The sequence below is a fragment of the Mytilus galloprovincialis genome, chromosome 10, assembly GCF_965363235.1.
Source record: "Mytilus galloprovincialis chromosome 10, xbMytGall1.hap1.1, whole genome shotgun sequence".
Lineage (NCBI taxonomy): Eukaryota > Metazoa > Mollusca > Bivalvia > Mytilida > Mytilidae > Mytilus > Mytilus galloprovincialis.
In genome coordinates this window covers 45,365,807-45,389,574 of record NC_134847.1, presented here as the reverse complement: position 1 = coordinate 45,389,574, position 23,768 = coordinate 45,365,807, and the positions used below count along the sequence as shown (strand labels likewise).

At 32.2% G+C, this 23,768-nt stretch overlaps 1 protein-coding gene across 3 annotated transcripts in view; it reads right to left on the bottom strand.

Annotated features, from left to right (window-relative positions):
* LOC143047635 (cytochrome b5 reductase 4-like) overlaps positions 1–22,808 on the bottom strand; it is an 81,870-nt gene extending 59,062 nt beyond the window's left edge. The window contains exons 1-3 of one of the 3 annotated variants that reach the window (XM_076220803.1): positions 22,684–22,808; positions 19,534–19,611; positions 13,088–13,165 (exon numbers count right to left, since the gene is read on the bottom strand). The gene's annotated coding sequence lies outside the window, so the exon portion shown is untranslated. Of the gene's footprint in view, positions 1–13,087; positions 13,166–19,533; positions 19,615–22,683 lie in introns of all 3 variants that reach the window. The other 2 variants (XM_076220802.1, XM_076220804.1) reach the window with 2 other exon arrangements.
* Positions 22,809–23,768: the final 960 nt, after the last annotated feature.

Sequence of the window (23,768 nt, the reverse complement as noted above, 5' to 3'; positions counted from 1 at the left end):
TTAACAACAAGAATGTGTCCATAGTACACGGATGCCCCACTCGCACTATCATTTTCTATGTTCAGTGGACCGTGAAAATTGGGGTTAAACCTTTAATTTGGAATTAAAATTAGAAAAATCATATCATAGGGAACATGTGTACTAAGTTTCAAGTTGATGTAACTTTAACTTCATCAAAAACTACCTTGACCAAAAACTTTAACCTGAACTTCGCACTATCATTTTCTATGTTCAGTGGACCACGAAATTGGGGTCAAAACTATAATTTGGCATTAAAATTAGAAAGATCATATCATGGGGAACATGTGTACTAAGTTTCAAGTTGATTGGACTTCAACTTCTTCAAAAACTACCTTGACCAAAAACTTTAACCTGAAGCGAACAGACGCACAGACGGACGGACGAACGGACGCACAGACGGACGGACGAACGAACGAACGAACGGAGGCACAGACCAGAAAACATAATGCCCCTCTACTATCGTAGGTGGGGCATAAAAATATAAAAATTTCAAAAATTTTGAACCAACCTTTTTGTCAGAAAAATTATACTGGTTATACAGCAGTTTGACAAACACCAATTTTAATCATTGAGAAGCTTAATATTCCTTTTACAACACGTTATTAAAACGTTTAGCTGACTTTACAGAGTTATCTCCCTGTAGTGTTAGGTACCACCTTAAGTATTCATTTTATATATGTTGAGGATTTCATATGTAATGTCAACACCTCTCTTTGGGGGGAAATCCTCCATTAATTTGAAAAGTTATTTTGCAAGTCTGACATTAATTTACTATTAACAGTAAATGTCAGATTGATAAAAAAAAACAATTCTTGACATGGAAAAACATTTCAGGAGTCGCGACAACAATCTCAAATCGTCAAGCAACAAAAAATTAACATCTGCAGGATGCTACATGTATATCATCTTCAACAATGAGCAGACATCGTTAATAATGATCACTGTTTTACTCTCAATTTGTTCAGTTTGAAAAGTAAGTACAGCACTATTTTAACCGAATTTTCTCATAAATTCAATCAGTTCCTATGATATTTCATTTTATAAATAACAATACTATAATATTCATCAAACAGTTTGCATTTTTCTTTTAAAGTTATCGTGGGTGAAATGACCAAAATATTAGTGCAAATTAAAAGTTTATCATACCTATTATTAAATTTTTCAAAACTATACCAAGGTAAAAGGTGTTAAGAAAATACGAAGAAATGTCACATTTATTGAGATACCATGGCAACAAACCATGACGAAACTTGTATATTTAGTAAAACTTCTTTATTTTCATTTGTAGAATAATATCAACTTTTACGTGTACATTGGATTGGAAAAGCATGTTGGCAACTATGAAACAAGTCTATATTTGGTGAGATTTCTCAAAATTCAAAAATTATTGCATGTATTTATTATTGGGCATTTGTCATTTTAGACAAATTTAATTTTTGCGATATTAATAAAAATCCTGTTTAATTCATGTAAGAAACAAGAATGTGTCCCTAGTGCACAGATGCCCCATCCGCACTATCATTTTCTATGTTAGACCGTGAAAATGGGGGAAAATCTCTAATTTGGCATAAAAATTGGAAAGATCATATTATAGAGAACATGTGTACTAAGTTTCAAGTTGATTGGACTTCACCTTCATCAACAAGAGTGCACACACTGAAATGTCTCGCCTTCTTTACTAATCATTGATATTATGTTGATACTCCTAAATATAAATCTTTATTGACTGTCACATAAACTTAACATTAACCAAGAAAACTAAACATTGATCAATGAACCATGAAAATGAGGTCAAGGTCAGATGAACCATATGCCTGGCAGACATGTACAGCTAACAATGCTTTCATACAACAAATATAGTTGACCTATTGCTTATAGTTAAAGAAAATATACCAAACACAAAAACCTTACACTGAGCAATGAACCGTAAAAACCAGGTCAAGGTCAAATAAAACCTGCACGACTGACATATAGATCATAAAATATTTCCATACACCAAATATAGTTGACTTATGACATATAGTATGTAGTATTAGATAAAAAGACCAAAACTCAAAAACTTAACTTTGACCACTGAACCATGAAAATGAGGTCAAGGTCAGATGACATCTGCCCCCTAGACATGTACACCTTACAATCATTCCATACAACAAATATAGTAAACCTATTGCATAAAGGTATGAGAAAAACAGACCAAAACACAAAAACTTAACTATAACCACTGAACCATGAAAATGAGGTCAAGGTCAGATGACACCTGCCAGTTGGACATGTACACATTACAGTCCTTCCATACACCGAATATACTAGACCTATTGCTTATAGCATCTGAGATATGGACTTGACCACCAAAACTTAACCTTGTTCACTGATCCATGAAATAAGGTCGAGGTCAAGTGAAAACTGTCTGACAGGCATGAGGACCTTGCAAGGTACGCACATACTAAATATAGTTATCCTATTACTTATAGTAAGAGAGAATTTAACATTACAAAAAATCTGAACTTTTTTTTCAAGTGGGCACTGAACCATGAAAATGAGGTCAAAGACAATGGACATGTGACTGACAGAAACTTCGTAACATGAGGCATCTATATACAAAATATGAAGCATCCAGGTCTTCCACCTTCTAAAATATATAGGTTTTAAGAAGTGAGCTAACACCGCCGCCGCCGCCGTAGCCGCCGCCGGATCACTATCCCTATGTCGAGCTTTCTGCAACAAAAGTTGCAGGCTCGACAAAAACTACCTTGACCAAAAACTTTAACCTGAAACTCGCACTATCATTTTCTATGTTCAGTGGACCGTGAAAATGGTGGAAATCTCTAATTTGGCAATAACATTAGAAAGATCATATCATAAGGAACATGTGTACTAAGTTTCAAGTTGATTGGACTTCAACTTCATCAAAAACTACCTTGACCAAAAACTTAAACCTGAAGCGGGACAGACGAATGGACTGACGAACGAACGGACGCACAGACTAGAAAACATAATGCCCATAAATGGGGCATAAAAATCAAAATGCATGTTTAAACTATTGGTATTGCGATTATAATGTTTACCCTGTCACATTTTTCCCAAAAATGAAAACATCGCAATAATTTCTGAATTTACAGTATGTCAATAGTTCCTCTTATAAATTTATTTGGTAATTGTTCTTGACTGTGCATTATGTTTCCATGAAGGAAAGAAATATGGTTGTAAAACTGCATAAATTCAGCAGTTTTCTGCTTTTTTTTGAAAAAGACGCACATTATGGCGTAACTGTTGCCCTACTCCTTTGTTTTGTCAAGAACTGAAAAGGTATTGATACTTGCATAAAGCTGTAAAGTTACTGTTTTTTTTTAACCCTTATTTGTAATCTACATGCATGAATGTAAATTAAACATAATATCAAAATGTTTAAGGGATGGATAAAAAAAAACTTTGCTCATTGTTGAAGGTAGTACAGTGACCTATAGTTGTTAATGTCTGTGTCATTTTGGTCACTTGTGGAGAGTTGTCTCATTGGCAATCATACCACATCTTCTTTTTTATATTTATCAAATGTGAAACAAATTGAAGCAAGCTGTCATTGCTTAAGCAATCATTATACTATTCATATGTTTGCATTTTAAAGTGTATAAAAAAGTAATATTTGGTATTTTTTCAAAGCTGAAAGTTTTTGATTGGTCATAAAAGTTGCGGAAGTAGAAATGGGAAGATATATCCGTTAATAAATGATTATTGATTCATTGTAACAATAGGATGCAGCGTGGAGACTTTCAGACAAGACCATATGGTTTACTCTGATTGCAGTTTATGTCATTTTGTGATTAAAAACTTTGTGCAAGTACTCAAAATACAAGATTCCTGATTCTGATATATATTGTGATAAATTATTTGTATTTAAATTTTTGATTCAAATTTGCAGTTATCCTGGATATTATGATTGGAAAAAAAAATGGTTTACTATTATAGAACATAGTAGGATAATTTTACCTTTATTTGGACATAACTTTTAAAACTATTTAAAGTTATCTCATGACTTCATTTACAGGGTTATTTCAGGATTACTGATTGTTTGCTAAAAGGAGAAGGTCTGGTAAGGGCCGATTTTGGCCTCAAAGGAGTAGGGGCATTAAGGCCTAGTTTTGGCCAAGAAAATGAAATGTTTGATAACTATTTCAAATTGGCACATAATGTTTAGAAATGCATAGGGTCAAGAAATATAAATGAAAAACATTAAGATATTTATCTGATGACATCACAATTACTTCATAATATGTACTGTTTTCACAAAAACGATGAAAAATACAGAATTTATGCAGTTTTCTGACTTTATTTCCGTTGTGGAAACATCCTGCGCAGACAAGAAACAACAAAATAATTTAACAAAAGCTTTATTATAACTATTGGATATATCTCACCAAATATAAAGTTGTTTCTTGGGTGCGCACATACTTTTTCAGTCTAAAATATACTTAAAATTTGATGAAAAAACAAGGAAAATCACGAAATTTAACAAAATATGCAAATTAGGTTATGATTTGTTGCCATGGTATCTTGCTGTATGTCAAATTTTTTTCTTTCTTTTTTTTTAGTACCTTAGGTAGCACTCCACAGTTAGAAAATAAAATTAAAAATAAGCCACAAAATGTTTTATCATCTCCTATTCCTGGATTTCTAATACATTAACCTAACTGTTTGTGTTGTACATGTGCATATGTATGTAATCAGTATATTCCATAGATTTGATTTTCAAAAGTTAAAAGAGTGAAAATTAATTCCTTTTATGTGTATCCATGGCAACATTCTGCATTTATTTACCATAAAATATTGCAAAAAGGGGGGTTGACATGTCACATATCCCCCCAAAATTTGGATCAAACTAGAATTTCAATGCCTTTGAGTGATACCTTTTTAGAAACTGTTTTCATAAATCTTCCTAATGATTAAATAAAAAATGGGTGTCTTTCGCCTCATTTTTTCGTAAAATCCAATCACAAAGTTTGTGCGATAAAAAGTTGGAAAAAAACATTACAATAATTGCCGGACCAATGTATGGTAGGGACATGCAAATACGGACTGTCATACAGAAAACAGCCTATATTACATACATTACATAATCTTGATGTTCATATAAACCCAATACAAAGGCTATTTTAATACTCAGCTATCCAAAAATGAATTTTATTGCACACTAGCTCTCATATTTGAAAAATCCACAGGGGCCAAAATGCGAAACTACACATCTAACTGTGGAGTGCTACTTATACCTTAGACAAGTTTTCAGTTATTTAAGAATATGTATGATAACTTTAAAATTTGCAGTAATTTTTGGGCCAAATAAGGGTTTTATTGCCCCTACGACTTTCAGGATCATCTGACGAAAGATTTTGGACACTTTTTAAACACTTAAGGGTCTATTTCAGTTGATTCAACAAGTGAAACTGCGAGCTACTGCTCACTGATGATACCTCCGCCGCAAGTGGATAATATTAATAGTGTAAAAATATGCAAGTGTTCAGTAAACAGGAAGTTATCAAGTGATGAATCTGAAAACGCATCACACGGTATAGCTGACTTATATAAATCCTGAAACCAAATTTCAGAAATCCTTGTATTGTAGTTCCTGAGAAAAATGTGACGAAAATTTTCAACTTGGCTATCATGTGTAAAATCATACAAGTGTTCGGTAAACAGGAAGTTGTCGAGTGATGAATCTGAAAACGCATCACACAGTATAGCTGACTTATATAAATCCTGAAACCAAATTTCAGAAATCCTTGTATTGTAGTTGCTGAGAAAAATGTGACGAAAATTTTCAACTTGGCTATCATGTGTAAAATCATACAAGTGTTCGGTAAACAGGAAGTTGTCAAGTGATGAATCTGAAAACGCATCACACGGTATGGCTAACATATATAAATGTTGATACCAAATTACAGAAAGGGTGGATGTGTAGTTCCTGAGAAAAATGTGACGAAAATTTTCAACTTGGCTATCATGTGTAAAATCATACAAGTGTTCGGTAAACAGGAAGTTGTCAAGTGATGAATCTGAAAACGCATCACACGGTATGGCTAACATATATAAATGTTGATACCAAATTACAGAAAGGGTGGATGTGTAGTTCCTGAGAAAAATGTGACGAAAGTTTCATGGGACGGACTGACTGACGGACTGACGGACTGATGGACGGACAGACAGAGGTAAAACAGTATACCCCCCCCTTTTTTAAAGCGGGGGTATAATTAGTTCATGTGAAAGATTTTAACTGCTTTACTCATTAATAACCCTCTGATTCAAGCTTAAATATGAAAATTCTATCAAATATGCCAAAAAGTGTCACTTTTCAAATGGTTTTTGTCATAAATTAAAGTGGCCACATCCGTGTTCATCCTCAACCTTTATATATGTTATGTATTATCATCAAATACAACTTACATTTCAATATTATGAATGAACACAAATGTGGTCACTTTCATCTAAGATGGAAACCGTCTAAAATTTAATTAAAATCCTAAGATTGTGAAGCTTTCAGTAATCTAGCACGACTTAATGATGCTACTATCCGATATATGTGCATTGTATTGGCAAAAAAAGCCCATATTTATGCAGCAGAAGCTTTCTACTTTCCAATAAATAGCTTAAAGTTTACAATTTAACAATTTTGTAAAACTGCTATATTTTGGGGTCAAAAAGGGGTCTTTTTAGACCCACTCCTTTAAGAGGGTGGTAAAGGGGATGCTTGCATGGAAAAAAACATGAAAAAAGACAACATTTCACATTGAACGTGAATAATTTCTGTCATGAATGTTGCACGAAAAAATAAAGGTTTTGATGTGAATCTTTTGTGACTGAGTCACTGTTCTCTTGTATATATAAACTCTTTGATTTTACATAATAATCCCTATATAGTATACACATTTATAGTATAAATGATTTACGCCTTTAAAAAAGTATGTAACAATCTTCTGAATTTTTAAAATGCAAATAAAGGAACAACATCATAAGCCTTTCCGCCTTATCACAATAAAGGGCTGCGCTTTAGCGCATGATACGCCCGTTGCTCTTTTAACTTGTCTTTTATGCTTTAAATGAATTTATATGATCAACTAGAAATATATATACAAATCAAAAGGGATGTTACATTAATATATTCACCAAAGTTTCATAAAATCCCCCTTTTTTAAGTATAAAAATTCATACTTAAGAAAACGTAAAATCTAAAATTTATAAAAATGGAAAGGGAGCTGATGTCAATAGATATAAACAATTTATCAAAGTTGCATAAAATTTTGTGAAAGTGTTAGTTATTGTCCCAAAATTGGAAAATCCCCCCTTTTTTAAGCATAAAAATTCAAAACACGGAAATGTAAAATCTGAAATTTATAAAAATTGAAAGGGAGCTTACATCAATAGATATAAACAATTCACCAAAGTTTCATGGACATTGGTGAAAGCCTTTTTGAGTTATTGTCCAAAGTGTTGAAAATCCCCCCTTTTTTATGATTAAAGCCCCATAAATCCAAAACTTAAAATCTTAATTAGTTCATGTGAAAGATTTTAACTGATTTACTCATTAATAACCCTCTGATTCAAGCTTAAAAAAAACGAAAGGGAGCTTACGTCAATAGATATAAACAATTAACTTAAGTTTCATGGAAATTGGTGAAAGTGTTTTTGAGTTATTGTCCGAAGTGTGGACGACGGACGGACGGACGGACGGACGGACGGACAACGGTATACCATAATACGTCCCGTCTAAAAGACGACGGGCGTATAAAAACAAAATTCAATCAATTTTTTTCTTGACGATCCCTGCCTAGTGTTTAAAATTTATTTGAAAAATACCGAACACGCAAAATAATTATTTGAAAATCATGATGCACGTAAAATTAGATAAGCAGAACACGTTGAATGAAGCACCTGTCTTACACGACTGAACGTCAAAAAAAAAAGTAAAAACACATTGAATGTGAAAAAAAAACATGGCGATCATGTTGCACGAAAATAACACTTTACCACCCTCTTTTAATACAAAATAAATTGGCCTATCAAATATTTTTGATACTGTCACATGATCATCCTATTTTATTTTTTAAATTGATAAGGAACTTATTATTTTTCAAAAAATATACATACAATTCAGTACATTAAATGTTAAGGAAATGATATTATTAAATAATTTTTCTTTTTCGGACACTCTTAAGACCAAAAGTCAGTCCACAAACCCTGCAGTTTCAAAGAAAATATAACCAATCAAGCAAATAAGTATACAATTTTATATGAATAACCAATTTCGCTTACTTAATTATGTATTTTTAATGATTACTTTTAAGCATATGCCTAAAGATCTCCAATAAACAGAGTTGGGTCAGTAAGTGCCGAAGCAATAAGAATATTCTTATTGGATAAATATAAAATGTAGATGTAATAAAATTACAAAACCACTCCTTTTATTCAATTTAAAAGCTACAAGGGTAATCAAGCTGTCCAGTTAATATATACAAAAGTTTAAAATTGATAAGAAATTCACCTGTTTTTATAAATTGTAGAGAGTCTTATAACAACAACACTTTAGGGACTGCTGCAGAAAATTTATTGATCGACATGTTTCGGTGCCTAGGGCACCGTCATCAGGATAAAAACAATACATAAAATCATGTTGAAGTAAAAAATCGGGTTGTTAAAATTTAAACGTCACAATGTTACAATGGTAAGTAACGTTATTAATAGCAACGTACTGAAAGTGAAAGTGAAAGTTCATTGGAAGTATGTAAATAAATTATAAAAAGAAATTAAAAATAAAATGTTTTTGTTGTGAAAATGTTTGTTAAAATTATTCTGCCAACATGTGTTTGTCCTCTTGCATCGTGGAAAGAGTAATACAATAAGTTGTCAGGCTGTGTATAGGTTGTGTGGTCTGAATGTTCTGTTAACTTTCTTCCCCAAAATAGACGACATTTTATCAGCAATTCGACTGGCTTCCCTTGGCCAGAGGTACTGCTTCCAATCGCGTCAGGAATGCTGTAAAATGTTTCGGTCGCCGAAAGTAAAGGACAAAGTATAAACATCACTAGTCTATGTTGAATTTTAACTATGTGTTCGTTCATCAAACTATCGGGAATGGCCAGTAATCTGTAAAAGTTGTTGTATCTCGAGGGTTGTATGTTTGATTAACATCAGATTGAATTTGAAGAATACGAAATCGGGTGCATTTAATTTCAAATGAATTCTGTTAGAGAGAAATAATTTCCTATCACTGTACTTTTCCTCCTTAAGGCTCGTTTTGGGTTAAGATGGTCCGTTATTATCGATTTCTTTTCTTGTGGTTGATGGCAGCATTGTTTTTATAAATGTTCATCTATTATTCTTATATACAATTTTCTTCATTGATTAATTTGTAGTCAGGTTTTCAATAAAGATATTAAATTAAATCTGTATGAGCTTCTGTTCCTTTGTCAATGTTTGTAAAGACGAATTTATTTTAACTAAATTAAAAAGGTTTAAGACCTTAACCCATTCTGAGAAGTAACACTTGTGTAGGAAAATTTCTATCAAAGTTTTATACATTTTGTACAAAATAAGATTTATTTTAGATAAATGCTATAGGTTACTATACAGCCTTAAGGTGGTACCCAACACCTGCACTAAAATTAATTTGGCTCGTTTAATTTTCATAAAATTTTGTCAAAGTACTTACTTTGACCCTTTAACAACCAGATGTTACGCAGGGCGCAGCTTTATACGATCGCAGAGGTTGAACCCAGAATGGTTGAGGCAAGTATGGACACAACATTCAAGCTGGATTCAGCTCTAAATTTGGATTGTGATTAAATAGTTGACACAGCATAGGTTTCTGACACAGAATGAATGTGGTCTAATGAACTTAAAATATTTTTTTTCCCTTTGAGCAATTCACTATGCTGTTGAATATTAATCCTCTCAAAAAAATGTATGAAGAAATTTTCTTTCTATTTATGAAATCTGAAATGAGAAAAATTTAACCCCCCCATCCCCATTTTTTTTTTCACATCCCCCTTTCCCTTTTTCCAAAACTGATCTCAATTCAAATTTCTAATGGAGTTTTCAACAATAACTACTCATTTAAATACCTCATAAAATATTAAAATGTAAAATCAAGTGCTTGTTATCACTGAATGGTAAAGATTGTTTTAATTTATCAGTTGGTGAATATACATTGTATATTGTATAAAACAATGATTTAAGTTGATTCAACTACTATTCTGGACAAAGAAAGATAACTCCAATTGAAAATTTCTTGCAATTGCACAATATTCTGCAATAAGATATTTCTTGCTATTGCGCAATACTGTGCAATTAAAAATATCTGCTATTGCACAATACTGTGCAATTGAAGATTTCTTTCTATTGCGCAATACTGTGCAATTGAAAATTTCTTGCTATTGCACAATACTGTGCAATTGAAGATTTCTTGCTATTGCTGAATACTGTGCAATTGAAAAATTTCTTGCTATTGCACAATATTTAATATAATAATTTTGGATCCTGATTTGAACCAACTTGAAAACTGGGCCCATAATCAAAAATCTAAGTACATGTTTAGATTCAGCATATCAAAAAAGCCCAAGAATTCAATTTTTGTTAAAATCAAACTTAAAGTTTAATTTTGGACCCTTTGGACTTTAACGTAGACCAATTTGAAAACGGGACCAAAAATTAAGAATCTACATACACAGTTAGATTAGGCATATCAAAGAACCCAATTATTCAATTTTTGATGAAATCAAACAAAGTTTAATTTTGGACCCCGATTTGGACCAACTTGAAAACTGGGTCAATAATAAAAATCTAAGTACATCTTTAGGTTCAGCATATCAAAGAACCCAAAGGATTCAATTTTTGTTAAAATCAAAAACTAAAGTTTAATTTTGGACCCTTTGGACTTTAATGTAGACCAATTTAAAAACGGGACCAAGAATTAAGAATCTACATACACAGTTAGAATATCAAAGAACCCCAAATATTCAATTTTTGATGAATCAAACAAAGTTCAATTTTTAACCCTTTGGGCCCCTTATTCCTAAACTGTTGGGACCTCAACTCCCAAAATCAAACCCAACCTTCCATTTGTGGTAATAAACCTTGTGTTTAAATTTCATTGATTTCTATTTTCTTATACTAAAGTTATTGTGCGAAAACCAAGAATAATGCTTATTTGGGCCCTTTTTTTGCCCCTAATTCCTAAACTGTTGGGACCAAAACTTTCAAAATCAATCACAACCTTCCTTTTGTGGTCATAAACCTTGTGTCAAAATTTCATAGATTTCTAATTACTTAAACTAAAGTTATAGTGCGAAAACCAAGAACATGCTTATTTGGTCCCTTTTTGGCCCCTAATTCCTAAAATGTTGGGACCAAAACTCCCAAAAAATTCCTAAAATTTCATACGACGACGCATACGACTACGCAGATGATGACGCCAACGTGATACCAATATATGACCAAAAAATTTTCAATTTTTGCGGTCGTATAAAAATATAAAAATTTCAAAACTTTTGAACCAACAGTTTTGTCAGAAAAATTACACTGGTTATATAGCAGTTTGACAAACACCAATTTTGATCATTGAGAAGCTTAATATTCCTTTTACAACACAATGTAATTAAAACGTTTAGCTGACTTTACAGAGTTATCTCCCTGTAGTGTTAGGTACCACCTTAATAGTTATAAAATCCATACCATATAGTCAGTTATAGTAGGCCCAGACATTATATGCTAAACCATTCAAACAAGAATAAAATGCTTCGCTGAGTGCATCCTGATACGACCACAGAGTTCCAACCCTGTACAATAAGGGCAAAAATGGACACAATATTTGCACTTGATGGAGGTCTGAATTTGGATTGTAATTATATATTTGACACATAATAGGTTTCTGACACAGATAACTGTATTCAAAGAACTTGAATTGGTTAAGTGATTTGAATTTATATTTTTTGCTTTTGTGCAATTAACTATGATGTTGCATATTGAATGGTTCAAATACTTGTACATGTGGTACTAAACTTTTTATTAGCCTTTCTTATTCTGGTATAAGATTTTATTCTATGTATTTTATCTATTTAGAAATTCAATGTAATTTAACTCAATTACATCAGCGAACATCAATTTAAACAAACCTCATTCAATTTTATTAAATTCAAGGATTCTTAATTAAAATATTGAATAACACAATGATTTATATAGTTCCTAACTAAAGATAACTATCTAATACTGGAAAAATGTTCTGAGAGAATAAAATCCATTGTTCTTAAATAAGAAGTGGTTTTTATCTGATGAATTTAATTGATTTAGAAATTTGATGTAATTACATCAGTGTCTCAGGTTTTATTGACTCAACCCACTTTTTTGCACAAACAAAAAAGCCAGATAATATAGTTGAAGGAAAAAACAGAAAAGGATATAGAGAGAGAGATTGTAAAAAAAGGACCTTATACACTGAATTTCCAGTATTTTACTGTCAGTTTAATACACCTCTGGCCTTTGTTAGTCTTGTAATATTTTTAATTTTAGTTTCTTGTGTACAATTTGGAGTTTAGTATGGCGTTCATTATCACTGAACTAATATATATATTTGTTTAGGGGCCAACTGAAGGACGCCGCCAGGTGCGGGAATTTCTGGCTGCAATGAAGACCTGTTGTGTCAACCTTCTGCTGTTGTCTTCTCTATGGTCGACTTGTTGTCTCTTTGACACATTCCCCATTTCCATTCTCAGTTTTATTTTAATAATATGTTCATGTAGTATAGAAAATTAACAAAAGTATGTTTTTCCCAAAAAATTATTTTTCAAATTTCATCAAAAAATATACACTACATTGTATCTGCAATTTAAATGACAATTTTTTTTCTATTAGAGCAGTTGCTTTCATTGCAACAGTCAGGCCTGTATAAAGACATTAGGCATGTTACCTTCAGATGACAAAATAAGGTCTTTTCAGTTAGCATTGGTTAAAATATTAAAATATGTTAACTATTAGTAAGTCTTCAAAGGCATAATATAATAGAACTTAAGGTTAAAGCATGACTTACCTTCATAGGTTTGTTGAGCTAGCACTGACTTTTTCTCACTTCCTCAATAATTTCTTCTTCTAAGTTCTTCCATGTCTTCTGTAATATATCAATTAAAATATGAAAAAAAGTAACATTTCCATGCAAATACATTGATGCTAACTTTAAAACTATTTTTTTATTTGATTCATTGTTCATGTTGTTCAGTCACTAACAAAATCTAATGTTTTTTGCCCATTCTTTTTATTTCTTATCAAAATTTATAAAATAAACTCTGTCATAGCCATGATAACAGAATATTTCTTTCTATGTTGTGATGTTACACTATTGTTTCGGGTAAGGGTTAAGGTTAGTACACTGGGTTAGTACCTATCAAAACTTTAAATATGCTGCATTTGTTTGCACTTGTCCTAAGTTAGGAACCTGATGTTCAGTGGTTATCTTTTGTTGATGTGGTTTATAGTGTTTCTCGTTTCACATTTTTTACATAGATTAGACCGTTGGTTTTCCTGTTTAAATGGTTTTACACTAGTCATATTTCGTAGCCATCTATAGCTTACTATTCATTCTGAGTCAAGGATCCTTCTTTGACCTATAATGGTTTTCTTTTATAAATTGCAACTTGGATTGAGAGTTGTCTCATTGGCCATAATACCAAATTTTCTTATATTTATTAGATACTTATTCATGGAAAAATGCAAATTTAAAAATTGTGTTATATTATTCAGACTTTTTATGAGGGTAGTAATGCCTTATAACGTCAGGTGTCAAACAGTCATTTTCAGCTACCATTAGCGTCAAATTGGTTAGAATTTTCTCGTGATTCTTCATTAAATCCTTATCGTGATTCGTCAAAGGTCTCAAATAGATATTGTTACCATCATTTTTGGAGAAAAAATTGAGTGATTCATCAAAATCAGTCGATGTTTTTATCGTCTAAAAGAAAGTGTCCATTTTATCATTATACACCAAAATTATCGTCATTTCGCAAGAAATTTTACCGATGTCATGAAGATATCCCCATTTCAACCCTCTTTTATGTGACGTAATTTGAGTTATTTCCCTTGGCTGCATTTTGGTTGATTTCCTGATTTGAATAACCAAATTGAAATATTTAGTACAAACAAATCTGGTAAAAGATTCTGACTACATGTAGATCAGAGTGATAAATCAAGCAAGCTTTAAGTTTAAGGCTATTAAAAGAATTTATGTACGTTGACCTCAAACATGAAGACAAAAGGGAAGAAGCTCTTGTTCAAATTGTGTCAATAGATACCTATATCTATTGGAAAAACAGTTTGATTACTGAACCGTGACCTGTGGGAAAGGTTAGGTGATTCACAGAGAACATACAAATATACAAATACCCTAAATATATAGATGATGTATTGGGATTACAATGTACTTATAGTACCAGTATATATGAGAAAGTTTATTCCTGTTATATAGACATATACATATGATACATGCAGATCTTCCTATTTTTATTTATACATGTCATTATAATGTATACAACATGAACATTGTCATAATGTATACAATAAAGATTTGAAATTTCCATTAACCCTTTTTCTGTAATCTATAATGATTTTTAAGCATTATTTCTCTATTTTTTAAACACCCATTCAAGCAATCATCAGAGGTGGTTAATGTCACAGTTATTACACATTCTGGGCAATGTACTTCTGGACATATTGTGTGTACACTTGTCTAATGTTGAAGACTGTATTTCACTCTCTAGAAATCTTTTGGATATTTTTGTAATTGGTTTGCTGTCTAATTGACAAACCACATGGTTCTTCTTAGTTTTCATCTCTAAAATCTTATTCTTGTTCTATAGTCTCTTGCTGTCATCTTGGAAGAAAACATTTTAAAGTTGGAACAGTTGCAACTTTAAGGAAACCAGAAGTAAGTTTGATTATCTCTTTGAAAATTTTTGTCCCCCTAATTAAGGTTAACCAAAACTTCACACATTAAAGCACAAGGAATCAGAAGCAGTTACATCTCACCAATCATGGCATCAAGTACTCATTAAAGCTTGTATATATGAAAATTGATGCTAGAATATTTATTAAAATATTGTGGTTGAAATTGATAGATTTATTTATACCCCAATTGGTCTCTCACTGTATAACCATGAGGACAAAAGGTGGATTGTATGTGAATTAAGGTCTTATCCACCAAAAAAATGCTATTACTGACCTGTTGTTAGGAGATATATTGCAGGATACAATGTATTACTTTGAGCAGGTGGTCATAATCATTGGACTTTAAGAGGGGAGTAGTCCAAATAATTAAGGCAACTTTAAAGACTACTTTAATATTTTGCTGTGACATCTTCCTCGCCACATCAAAAACTTAAATTAGCGTTTCAAGACATCAAAATAAATGCATTTGGACTATGAGACAAAAAGATTTTTTTATCAGTTGTTATTAGCTATGAACTACCTGTCACTAACTGTGGTTGCTCTCAGATCTGTAAATTGTGTCTTATTTTTATTAGGAATATATAAATACCCAGACCTCAATGTAAGCTAATGAAATGGTTGCCTGGGTAATTTTGAAAGCTAATTGGCAACAAAACATTCATAACTGGTGGCCATTTGGGCAATTAGAACATTTACGACCTGGCGACCGTAAATTGTCAGAAATTTTGCCCTGATCCGAGTCGGGTTTTAAAAAAGTGTGAGCACTTAACAGTAACACAAACTTATATTTTATTTCAAGCGCCTTTTAGATTTAAGCTTGATCTTGGAAATGACAAAGATTTATCTGTCTCCGAATCTTATTTCAGCACCTAGTCACAACTTTTACTATTATGTGTCCTTAGAAATAAAACCTTTGGCATTTATAGCGTGTTTATTGAAAGCACATGGTCGAGCCTCATTCTCGATTTCATCAATGAACAGATGAAACAAGATCGGCGATAATTTCGTAACTTGTTCTCATCAATAACATAAGTTATGAACAGTTGTGCCATAAGGCCCTAAGATTGAGGATTGAGGATACAGGCTACTTTTTTGCTAAGGATTTCAGGTGTTCACTTGACTGATGGGGCAATCACCAGTGCTTCTACACGTGTCCGATGAGAATTTTACTAAACTGGGGCTTTGGACTACCGCTAAAAGTCACAGATTGTCATAAAACATGCACAATGTAATAAATTAAATAAATCATGTGGTTGATTTATAATCAAAGAGCTGAAAGCTCTGAAGAAAAATGACGCCACTGTCTCTAATATTGGGATAGTTTTTATGCAAGTCTTGATTTTCACATACCGTAATTAGTTTAACAATGCAACATGTATCGTGAGCATATAATTGATATTCGTATATGTGTGTGTGTGTGAAGTGAAGGTGACAACTGGCTGGTTTTTTAAGACAAATGAATAGGTCAAGACTAGCTGAATTGTACAAATAAATACCGTAGAAAGGCTTGTATATTTCTCACTGGTACATAGTCTGAATCTGGGTCCGTTCGCTTTCATTCACGTTTGCGCCCACTCATTTTCACCCCTGTCACTTTCACACCCTACATTGTTCGCACCCAATCTTAATTGGTTTTGTGTTTAATAACACTGTAAGCAAGTGTTTTCTTATAAGTATAATTGTTGTCATTGTCTCAAAATAAAGTGAGACAGCAATTTTTTTTTGTGTTGAATAAATCTTAATCATGTTTTGGATAAGGTATTGCTAAAAATAATAATAATCCTTTCTAAATAAAGTGGTATTTTGTCAACGTTTCATTTTGTGTTGAATAACTCTTAATCATGTTTTGGTTAGTGTATTGCTATAACTTGTTTCATTGACTTGTTTCAAAATGAAGTGAGATTCTGACTATGTTTGTTTCTGCGTGTTGAATAAATTTTATCATGTTTTGGTTATATTAGTGGATTGCTATGTTTTATTGTTTCGTTGTTTCAGATCAATGGGACCAAGCTGTTAAAAACAATTATCTTTTGTGTTTTTTCCTTTTAAATCTTCAATGTTTTACTCATACCAAGCTATAAATACATTCAGTATTTACACCAAAGCAATTTAAAACAACAACCATGATTTTCCAATTATTCAACTTGAATTTGAATTAAAATTGGGCGCGAATGAGTAGAGTGTGAATGTGCGAACGTGTAGGGTGCGAAAATGTATTGGGCACAAACAGACCTGATACCATACAGTCTGAACCCCCTTCTCCCACAAAATATTAAGTAAATAATCTTTTTGTTACTGCTATCAAAGGTCTAATGAAACTCAGATAGTTTCAAACATTTGTCAAAGAATTCTAGTCAAACTGGCACCTAGTTAAATTGGCACCTGGACAAATCAGCACCTGGTTAAAATCGACACCTGATATAGTCAATTCGTCACCCATGTTAAATATATATTTTTAACAGTGTTTTACGCAATAGGGTAAAAATAAGAAAGGGGTTGCCAGAATTTTTTTCAGTATTTAAGCAAAAAGAGTTAAATACTAACTTTCACATTTTTGGGTGTTCATGTACATTTTGTATATATTTATTTTTCTCAACTAATGACTTTTTTGGTGTATTTTTAATGATATATATATATATATGAATAGTCCAAATAATTATTACGTCTGGCAAGGCTTTTTAATTTTATTCTGGAACACCTTCCTATAACCGCAAGGCTATGTTAATTTTTTTTCTGGGACGCCTTCCTACGAACGTCGTATGAAGGCGTCCCAGAAAAATAATAAAATAGCCTTACCAGACGTCATAATTATTTGGACTAATACATGAGATATTGTGTATTTTTCTGCATTATTTCAACCAGTTGAGCATTTTACAGGATTGTTGGTTTAATGCTGTTTAAACTTTACTGAAAGACAAACACCTTAAATTTGCTAATTATTTGGCATGAAAGTTTGATTTATTGAAAGGGACTCATAGTTTTCCATTTTATTTTAATAATTGACTTGTTTTTACAATTACACAAATTGTCTAATTGTTAAAACAACAGCTTTTGTAAGGGCTTCGTTGTTTACCTTTATACACTACATATTCACTTTCGTTTCGTGGTTTACCAAAATACACAACAACATATTCACTATGTACTTGGTAACAGTAATTAATTAATTGAATAGAAAATATTATAACAAATATTATTGGATGCCGAATTGACGTCGAATAGGTGCCGATTTGACTAGATGCCAATTTAACCAGGTGCCGACTTGACTTGTACGTTTCAATTCCTCTGCGATCGTTTGCGGTATTTTCTTGAGAAAACCTATTTTCCATCATCAAAGAGAAGAAGAAACTGCTTTAAAATGATTCTGGAACGCTTCATGATTGTTAAAATAAGTTTAATTCACTCAAAAACAATTTTAAAACTTGCGATTAAACAGGAAGTTTCCAAAGCACGTGTAAAAGAAGAAATTAACCGGTGAGAGTGGAAATCCGTATATGACAGATATCCCTATAGTACGACTTTGAAAGTAAAACAGTTCAATCCTTTTGTAAAACAATCTTTAATATACCTATCACATTAATGTTTGAAGGGTCTTAAGCTTATTCAAACCATATAAGTCGGTATGAAACACCAAAACGGAATGAACAATAACCGATTACGTTTTGTAGTTTACAAATTTTAAAACTGGTTCCCGTCAAACTGCAACACTTTGTTCGAGTGTAGTGGAATACAAGCAAAAACCAGTGTAAACTGGGTCCTGGCTGAATTAATACTACACAATGATGCATAATGATAACACAAGCAGATTCCAGTTTGTATGGAAAATAGGAAATACGAAACCAAGCGCGGTAGGCAGAGAAATGTAATGAAGTTCAGGTCGGCAGTTATGGAACAATGACTGCGTCATTTTCCAAAAACTATTTTTTTATACTCTACAGCATTTATAAAAACACAAAACAAAAACTTACTACTTTTCACAAGGGAAATTTTTTTTTTAGCTAGAAAAAAAATGTAGGCGACCTAAAATTATTTCCTGGTCACTAGAATTTTGAGTTGGCCACTAAATTTTCATGTGGCTACTTCATTTCAGAGGCTACTTTGAGGGCTGATACCCTGCCACGTCTGGCCTGTTCAAAATTTAACTAGCTTTGTACGGATCTGGTGGGTTAAGCCCTTTTCAACAGATTTTTATAGTTTGTTCTTATGTACATGTAGTGCTGTAACACCACTGTCCCAGGTTAGAGTAGGGTTGATTGCCCTCAACATAATGTCAGGCTTCTGACTTGTGACAGGGAGCCTGTGGTTCAGTGGTTTTCTATGGTTCATGTCCATCAATTCATATTTGTTTTACATAAATTGTTTTCTTATAAAACATGCAATTAGTTTTTTCATAGGCCTTTTCCCAGTTACTGGAAAAGGGGAGGGTAAAAATGGAGGTAAAAATGGTTTGAAAAATACAGGAAAACATCATTGAAACAGAACAGTTGATGCACAGAAATTCCCATACTTTTTACTATTTCCACCTCTATCCACAATATTTACCTCCTGTTCAATATACATGTAGCTGTTATAACTTTGGAGTGGTCAGATAACCTGTGGTGCTCCAGATAGTGGAGGCATCTACTAAAAAAAAGGTCTATTGTTGTAAGATCTTGTAAGTGACTTTATGTTTAATACTAATAGCAGACTATACAGTTTGGTTTTCTCTTAATGTTGAAGGCCGAATGGTTGTCCCTTATCTGCTAATTGCTTACATCTCAACATTCAAATTCATTCTTTGTGTCCACAATAGTAAAGTGGAACCATCTAGAAGACACTATTGTTCGCGCAACAAGTGTAGAGGGCTTTAAAGCTGCTCTCGCGAAACATCAATTAATCGATGGCGCCTTCACTCCCGATGTATAAAAGCCAGAATTGGTAGCTATGACATACATGTACCCATACAGATACATCAACCTCAATTGAACTTTGGAAGATAGCTGTCTCATTGGCAATAATATTAATCTCCTTATTAAAAGGGTTATTTTCTTATTGAGTTTGACTTCATCAGTTCAGGTTCATCATAACAAACGAACAAATATGGCTGTATTTACATGCCAAAAATTACTCTGACAACGAGTACAGACTTTTGTTACCTGTGAAGTTGGAAAAGTTTTAATGCCTGGCATCCAATAGATATAAAAAAGTTAAATGCATTTCGTGTTTCAGAAAGATAAAATCTGTTTTGGATTTTGATGGGCATTTATTTCCCTTTTTTCCTAAGTAATTCAGGTGTTTGCTTATTTTTACACCTTAAGCAGAAAGGAAAAAAAATGCCCATCAAAAACCAAGAAAGATTTATATATCTTTCTTATACACAAAATGCAATAAACTTTTATATATCTAGTGGATGCCAGGCATTAAAACTTTCAAAACAGCATAGGAAAGTCTGAACACAGAGTAGTTTTTGAGGTGAAAATACGGCCATATTTGTCCATTTGTTATTTATGTAGGTATGGCAAACCAATGGGAGATAACTCCAAATTACCCTAAATAATTGTTCCCAGATGTGTGTAAAAATAAAATCTTTGGGTGACCTCCGATTACAGCCTTCTGTTAACTTGTTAAACCTCAGAAGGTTCTGATTGCTTTTGATAGATATTATATGAATATTCATGATTCTGTATATTATAATTTTCGGGAATAGGATGAAATATTTGAGGTACAAACAAGGGTTTGAAAGTTACATTCGTTTCAAAAAAATACAAGGGAACATTATACAGCCATAAAATGTACTTTTTTATTAAGTTTAGTATATTAATTAAATAATAAGGTCCAATAAATAAATCTAGATAGCTGTGTTCATATCAAAATTAATTTTTATAAATTACCCTCCTTTTTGTGTATACAGAGTTATTTTCCTTGCATGGACAATTTTTGGTTTAGTTTTGATTGGAAATCAGCAGTGATAGTTTTTTTTGTGCATTATACAGCCAGTTTATTGCGATTTAAAGATAGTTCAACCACTTGCCATTGCACACGAGATAGTAAGGATACTGAATAATGTGGTTTAACAACAATCAATATATGTATTTTCAACATGTTCAACTAAAAGAATAGGAATCCATGCAGTAGCGGCAGTAGTCCTATAACATATGACCTCGGGGGCATTATTTACTATTTCTATTTACTGTTCTGATAATTTTTTTTTACTATCAATGTGCCACCCAAGCCTATTCAGAAAAAATAAAAAATGAAAATATCAGTATAAAAACGTTAAAAATTGAATAAGAATGCGAAGTCATATGTTATAGGACTATAGCGGCAGTTCACTTCGAATGCTATTCACATTCAATGCATTTTGAATTTCAGTTCTGAATGAGATTGGTTTACAGATTTCACTGTATAAATATTGTAACTGATATACAGATATGAATTTACTTTACTTTTATACATACAAGTATTTACAGTGATTTGACATAATTATTTTGTTTGAAATTTCTCAGTGCAACAGGTATTTTAGTCCGGTAGAATAATTGTTAAAACGTTGTTGTTGTTGTTGTTGTTTATTTTTATTTATAGCATTCACTATACATGCTATATAAGAATAAGAATATTTCATTAAATAGAATGTTAATGAAAAGGGAACATTCTAAAACTATCATGACTATACAAAAACAGATGACATATTTCAAAACTTTTCTCGTCTCTCATGGTACAACTGATTTTTATAGTTCATTCTTATGTTGTACTGTCAAAGGTCAGGGGATTGGGCACCCACTAACATGTTTAACCCGCCACATTCTGTATGTATGTGTCTGTTCAAAGTCAGGAGTCTGTAATTCAGTGGTTGTCGTTTGTTGATGTGTTAATTATTTGTTTTTCGTTCAATTTTGTACATAAATTAGGCCGTTAGTTTTCTCGTTTGAGTTGTTTTACATTAGTCATTTCTGGGCCTTTTATAGCTGACTATGCGGTATGGGCTTTGCTCATTGTTGAAGGCCGTAAGATGACCTATAGTTGTTAATTTCTGTGTCATCTGGTCTCTTGTGGAGAGTTGTCTCATTGGCAATCATACCACATCTTCTTTTTTATACACACACACAAACACACACATTTGTATATATATAAAGAGTAATATTTATATTTATTTTTTGTTTCTTTAGATTCAAATGTTTATAAAGATTTACTTTACATTTTCAATATACCAACTGATGCTCTGAAAAAAGGAATATATAAAGGTATCGTCATGTTGTGTGACTTTGGACAATAGAATTTCATGAGAGTGGTTGACATTTTCATGCTTTATGCTTCTATTTTGACCAAAAAACTTAATATTGAGGATTGAAATTGACTAACAAGATGTAAAAGAAGCAATATAAACGAAACTATAACCCAAATGATTAAAAAAAAATATTTTATTATTTTTAAAGAGAGGAAAGTTTTTCCAGAATAGTAAAAAATTACCATTTTGAAAATTTGCTATTTCTTCTTTGTTTTTATGTGTATTGATAAAAGAGAAACTGTTCTGAAAATGTCTTCACAATGCCTTTAAAATGAGGTTAAGTTGTCTAAGATCAGTTGATTTAAAAAAAATCACTTTCCGTACCTAATTTATGAACCTTCATCATACTGTAAATTGACTGATTTAACTTGTTGCACTGTTGGTTTTGGCCTAGATTTACCATAAAACTTTATAAAATTGTTTCATACTTTTCCAATTATCTCTAGTATTTTGGTGTACAGTATTCAGATAACTGTTAACTGGATGGAGATTTATATTAAGTTTATGATAAAAGTCATTGAAGATACTTCCACTGGTACCTTTTTAGATAGACCGTCAACAAGTTATTGAAGGGAGATAAGTAATAAAAGGAAACAAGCCGTTTCGGCCTTGAAACCAGTTCGGCCTTAGTTGTTTCGGCAATGAAAGTTTCGATCAAGGTTAACTTCGGACAGTTATACAAATGTACATGTTGTCGTATCGATTATCTATTGCATGTAATTATAATTTTAATTGAACCCAGTTCACCAGTCTTAGTTATTTTAATCGGAGAAACTCTTGCATTATAAGATCTTATAAGTGACTAAGTTAGTCAGTAAATCATTTTTACAGTGACATTTGTAAATGAGCCAGTCCATGCGAAAAGGTACAAAAAGTCCTTTTGGTAAACTTTACAGGACACGTTATCAAAGTTTGTTATAGTATTTTTGAAAAACGATTTTATCCGAAAAAAAATTACATTAATGTAAACATTCATAAGATTGTCAATTCTATCCCGAATTTGTCAACTAAAACAGAAAAAGACGTAGAAATATCTGAATTTTTGGTATTTGAGCAAGTGTAAAATCATTTGTTCCCCGGACTAATGCTATACCGACCAGAAACTATAAAAATGTATGACACTACAGAGACAAAAGTCAATAATTTCCGTCAGTTCTACAGGTTTAAAGAAAGTAAGACAACATTAAAACATGAGGGAAAATACAAAAACTATGACATCTTGTGTTTTAGAAATTGAAGTTTAAGTTAAGTTAAGTTATTTAATATTATATAAATCAACCGTAGTTGCACGGGTTTCGAACCGTTGCCCGGTTTGATTGCATTGATATCCGCATCGTAAGCGGGCGCCTTATCCCCACTGCTACCGGGGTTAACATTATCAATTGGCATATCAAGCCGTTTAAACTGTACTTTGAAAATGATTGAAATATATGAAATAATTCACTAAAAAAATCTTGATAAAACTAAAGGGGGGGGTCTCAACACTCGCAGGTGCGTGTAGCTCACAGCTTGA